Source organism: Triticum urartu, chromosome 3A (assembly GCF_056163025.1).
Source record: "Triticum urartu cultivar PI428250 chromosome 3A, HENAU_Tu73, whole genome shotgun sequence".
NCBI lineage: Eukaryota > Viridiplantae > Streptophyta > Magnoliopsida > Poales > Poaceae > Triticum > Triticum urartu.
In genome coordinates, this window is record NC_141875.1 from 394,068,705 (window position 1) to 394,074,710 (window position 6,006).

Consider the following 6,006-nt stretch of genomic DNA (forward strand, 5'->3'; position numbering starts at 1 on the left):
CTTTGAAGCACAAGTACCATAAAAATGGCTAATGTGAAAGAGTTTGGTTAGTTTATGCATTATGGGGGTAGGGAAAGTTCATTGATAGAACAACACTCCCCCTATGTCCATGCCTACACCTAAACTAGACAACAAGTTGAGTGAGGTGGGGTGTGCAGGGTTCAAGTCACATTGCTCGAATCAATGATATTTAGCTCATGCCTTAACTCGTGAAATCTTGCTTCATCCAAAGGCTTCATGAAGATATCTACAAGGTTATCATGAGTGTTGACATAGTTGAGCTCGATCTCCCCTCGCCTAATGTGATCCTGGATGAAGTGATACCTAATCTCAATGTGCTTTGTCTTGAAGTGTTGCACCAGGTTGAGAGAAATCTTGATGGCACTTTCATTGTCACACCAAAGAGGCACTTTGTCACAAGTGACACCATAATCCTTTAAAGTTTGCCTCATCCATAAAAGTTGTGCACAACAACTACCGGCAGCCACATACTCCGCTTCTGTGGATGAGAGAGACACACAACTTTGCTTCTTGGAAGACCAACTTACCAAAGAGCAACTGTCGGTGTCAAAACCGGCGGATCTCGGGTAGGGGGTCCCGAACTGTGCGTCTAAGGTGGATGGTAACAGGAGGTAGGGGACACGATGTTTTACCCAGGTTCGGGCCCTCTTGATGGAGGTAAAACCCTACGTCCTGCTTGATTTATTCTTGATTATATGAGTATTACAAGAGTTGATCTACCACGAGATCGGAGAGGCTAAACCCTAAAAGCTAGCGTATGGTATGATTGTATGTTGTCCTACGGACTAAAACCCTCCGGTTTATATAGACACCGGAGGGGGCTAGGGTTACACAAGGTCGGTTACAAAGGAGGAGATATCCATATCCGTACTTCCTAGCTTGCCTTCCATGCCAAGTAGACTCCTATCTGGACACGGGACGAAGTCTTCAATCTTGTATCTTCATAGTCCAACGGTCCAGCCAAAGGATATAGTCCGGCAGTCCGGAGACCCCCTAATCCAGGACTCCCTCAGTAGCCCCTGAACCAGGCTTCAATGACGATGAGTCCGACGCGCAGTGTTGTCTTCGGCATTGCAAGGCGGGTTCCTCCTCCGGATACATCACAGAAGAGTTTGAATAAAAGGATAGTGTCAGACTCTGCAAAATAAGTTCCACATACCACCGTAGAGAGAATAATATTTCCACAAATCTAATCTGCTGACACGTTTTGGCAACATGACATCATGCCATGGCTCGGTGATTGTTCGAACCATTTTTCTTTAACTAGTCCCGCACATAAGCGAGACAGTTTCTTGACACGTCTTGTCAAAGCAGAGATCGTGTCCCCCTTATTACGGGATTATCATCAGTATGGGCGTGGGTAACCCAACCGTGCCATCAATTACGACACTTGGGGGATAAGCGAGTTTTACCAGGCTAGTGGGGGCACATAGTTTCGGCCGCCCTTATAAGGGGATAAGGTTTAACCTTTTTCTACCCACGCCTTCTTCCTCCTTGCTCATCCATTCTTGCGCACTCGAGATCCAACGCCCAAGTCCACATCCTTCTCCTCAACCTTCTCCAAACATGTACAAAGTGGGAGGCAAGTGGATGGCTTCCTCCATCACGGAGGGACACATCAAAAAGCTGCACGGAGCCGGATACTTAGCCACGAATATCGCGCATCGGCTGCCCGCTGCGGGGTAGATCGTTCCTACCCCGGAACCTCATGAGAGGGTAGTTTTCCTCCACCACTTCCTCCGCGGACTGGGGTTTCCCCTCCATCCATTCGTCCACGGTCTTATATTCTACTGCTGGCTGGACTTTCATGATCTGGCCCCGAATTTCATCCTCAACATTTCGGCGTTCATCGTCGTGTGTGAGGCTTTCCTCCGCATCCGGCCCCACTTCGGCCTGTGGCTGAAGACCTTCAATATTAAGCCGAAGGTGGTGGGAGGCCAACAAGCGGAATGCGGCGGAGCCATGGTGGGGAAGATGCCCAATGTTATATGGCTCGAAGGCTCCTTCGTGGAGACCATAAAAGGGTGGCAATCGGCGTGGTTCTACATCACCGAGCCACGCGACACCAATTGGGTGGTAGCCCCCGAGTTTCGATCCGGAATCCCCACATGGCTCACCTCCTGGAAAGAGAAGGGCCTGTCCTGGGGTTCATTGGTAGAGCTGGACGGACTCCAAAAATGTATCCGAAATATGGCAAGCAAGAAGCTCAAGCTTGTCAACATAGTCCAGGTCATGCTCTTTCGCCGGATCCTCCCGTGCCAACAACGAGATTTCAACTTGTGGGAGTTCGACCCGGCCCAGCACTAGACTCTGAGCGAGCTCTTCGACACGACGCACAAGGACGTCTGGAGGGTGTTGTTCAAGGGCGCCGAGGTCCCTCCCTCTCTCACCAGGGACCGTGGGCTAAGCGCGAAGCGCCCTGCGAATCCAGTAAGTTTTGTACATCTGGTAGGATTTTTACTTCCCATAGCTTAACCACGTGCGGGGTCTGAGCTCCCATGCCTTTGACAGGACTGGGTGGGGGCATCGGAGAAGATCAACTGTCCAGCCCCTCTGCCCGAAGACACTGTGGACACTCTCCTGACGGAGATGCTGACTCCGGCTCCTTACAAGGTGCCGGAGAAGACCAAGAAGAAGGCCAAGGGAACCCGAAAGAGTTCCCGACGCTAGGTGGTATCGTATTCATCGTCCGACGACTCTACGATGCACTCCTCCCACGAAGACGAGGAGGAAGATAAAGATGCTCCGCCTCCAGCCGGGGAAGACAAGAAAAGGAAGGCCGCCCCAACTGGGGGGGCCGAAGGGTCCAAGAAGGGAAGGACTCTCCTTCCGGACTGCTCCACCACCGCCGCCGAAGACGAAGACGAGTGGCTGCTCAGGGCCAAGCCCCTGGCGAAGTCGTAAGTATTCAGATACCAGAGTAACTCATAACATACCTTTGTCGCATTGCTTCTCCTAACGCCGACTATGATTATGCAGACCGCCCCAAGCCCGTATCGACGTATCTTTGTCGGGCGGCTCCTTGGACTCGTCGGATATGGATAGCGATCCACTTCCGACTGCCACCTCCCCTTGCCCTACGGACAATGCCGAGGTGCTATCTCAAGAGGCACCAGGTCAAGGGAGACAGTCCCGGAGGTGCCTCAAGGCGACCTTCCGGACTCCGGGAGTAGAGGGAGTAAGGCTCACGAGGGCTCCGAGTTCGGCCTTCAGCCGAACGTTTCAACGGAACCTCCAGTGGTTCCGGACTCGGGCAGGCGGCCTCCTTCCAAAAGGGGCAAGACGCCCGTGCCGGTGACCTCTGTCCATCCAGAGGCACCGTACAATCTGCTGGGAGCGCTTCGCAGCGCTTCCATCGACGAAGAGCACCACACTATTATGAGTGCGGTGATCCAGAAGGTTCAGTCCGCCAAGAGCGGACTGACTAAAGCATGTGCCAGCCTTCTAACAGGCTTTGAGGTAAGTATTTGAAATATATGAAAAATATTACCGCATAGACAGTAGCCCCTGATGCTCTGTTTGGTGTTCAAAAAGAAAAGCCGAATAGAGGATCAACTAATATCTGCAGGAGTCTAATATAAGTATGTCTATATGCGTATGCAGGCATCGCTGCTGACCTTTGCCGCACTGACTGCGGAGGTCGCCGTACTGAAGCAGGACCTCGAAGGGTCCAAGAAAGAGCTCGGCCTTGCCAAGAGGTAGCTCGAGGAGAACAAAGGTAAGTAATACCTAGTCTATAGATATGTATATATACAAAAAGGACGCGATTGCAAAATGACAGGATCATCTTTAATTTGCCAGGGGCCACGACCGAAGTGGCAATCCTAAAGCAAGCTCTATCCGAGGCCGAAAACAAAGCGTCCCAGGAGCGCACCGAGCGGGAGAAACAAGAGGCACGGGTGGGCGAGGTGCAGCAAGAGCTCCACGCTCTCGTGACGAAGCACGAGGCATTGGAGCTTGACTTGAAGACGCGAGAGTCCGAGCTTGCCGCGGCCCTTGAGAGTGCAAAGAGTGCCAAGGCTGAAGCAAGGCCCTCCAGGAGATTGATGCGATGAAGAAGATAGCGGTGGGTAAGGCATTCAATATGCAAAGCAAGCATGTGAAAGTAAATTACTTGTTACTTACCTGAGTCCGGAGCTCTCCAGGAGCATTCGCAGATTTGCCCCACAGCGTGTCGGATGCCGCACAGTTTTACCAGGTCGAGGAGGGAAGCTCAACGGAGAAGCTGTTCTGGTCTCAGTATACTGGGACCGAACACCCGATGCCTCTGAGCGACCAGCTGAAGGAACTGGCCGAGCTGCACAAGGCGGCCGGACAGGCCATGAAGGGCTTTATAGTCCGGATGTGGCCTGGCGACGCCCTTCCCAACAGCTACTTTGGCCTGGTGAGGCGGCTTGTGGATGCCTACCCACGGCTGGAAGTCATCAAGCGGTCCGTCTGCATCGAAGGTGCATGCCGGGCTTTCGCCCGTGCAAAGGTGCATTGGGCCAGGATGGACGCCGTGAAGCTGGTGAAGGAAGGGCCGCTGCAGGGCAAGGAGCATCGCCACCCCAAGATGTACTATGAGGGTGTCCTAAAGGGTGCCCGTCTTGTAGCGTACGAGTGTGCGAAATATGTAATATTTGAATAAACTTGCTCGTGTAATCCTGTATTATGAAAACTTGTTCATATGCACTATGCAATGCTTGTTTGAATTTAAAATATTGCCTTTTGTTCGGCTGTTTATCAAATCTGAGAGATGGCTAGTCGTCGGCTTCTGCCCCCATGCCACGAGTGCTGGGGTGTTCGGGATAAACCTGAGCACTCTTGTTCCCATTTTTGGGTCCTTCGAGGGAGGTGCTCAGCACAACGAACAAGGCAATCGGACTATAATGCGTTATCACTCTCACTTAGCCATAGAATTCTATAATTTTAAATTTCGGCGAAGCCCCTAGTATTCGGAAGGCCGAATTCGGGGCGCTATACACGCCTTAAGCCGGACAGGGCCAACTCCTCGCTCTAAGCGGCATAAGTCTTTAGGGACTTGAAACCTCTCGAACAGCGACCAGTCTCTCGCCTTATCATGACAGTCAGTTTTAGCTTTCTCTACTAAGGTGCTTAGCCTAGCAGAACCAGGGCACAATCGCAGTAGTTCTCCCAGTGCTACCTTAGCCGATATAGCGGAACGTAAGGTGCCAAAACATGGGAGCCGGGCAGACCCAACTATTGACCCAAGACATGATTCGGAGCTGATGCATATAATGCTATAAGTTCGGGGTGCCGCACTGTCGAAAGTGTTCGGACTTCTCACGCCGTATTATGGGGTATGCCTAAGCCCCTAGCGTATTGGCCGTACCAGAGTGTACGGGTGCTAGATGTCATGAATGAACATATATATATATATATATATATATAAAGGAAGAATGCAATAATAGTCTTAATGCTATGCATTGTTTATTCAAAAAGGTGCGTTAAAGCAGAATGATACAAGTAGTGCGATAAGCAAAAAGTAGGACAGTTTGACATGTCCCTTCCAAGGGCACGCTAATGAATATTATTAAAGCAAGTATTTCACTCGTTATCATAATCCACCTGGGAGTTCCGTGGTGTGACGTAGCTTTCTGCCTCCTTGGTTGCTGCATCATGTGTTTGGCAATCATGCTGCCGGACAGGGTTTCCAGAGATTAAAGTCCTGAAAGAGAAAAATAACAAAGCGGGAAGCCCCTAGTGCGGTTTAAGCCGTGTCTTGGAGCGTGCCGTAGTCGTGCCCCCTCCCCACCTGTGCCCATGGTATTTTTAATGCGTAATTATGTATGTGTGGCATGGATTTCGCCGTTTGGCTAGGACCGGGGTGGGGGACGCATTGCTATGCAAGCTCGGAACGTGCCAGGCGGTCTAGTTGCTGATTACTCCGGGCGCACTTGAAGGTGTCCAGGTCCTTAATCACCGAACTAGTGGATTGCCTTAAGAGGCTGCTTTGCGCTTCTGCTGCGAGGGCCGCAGTGT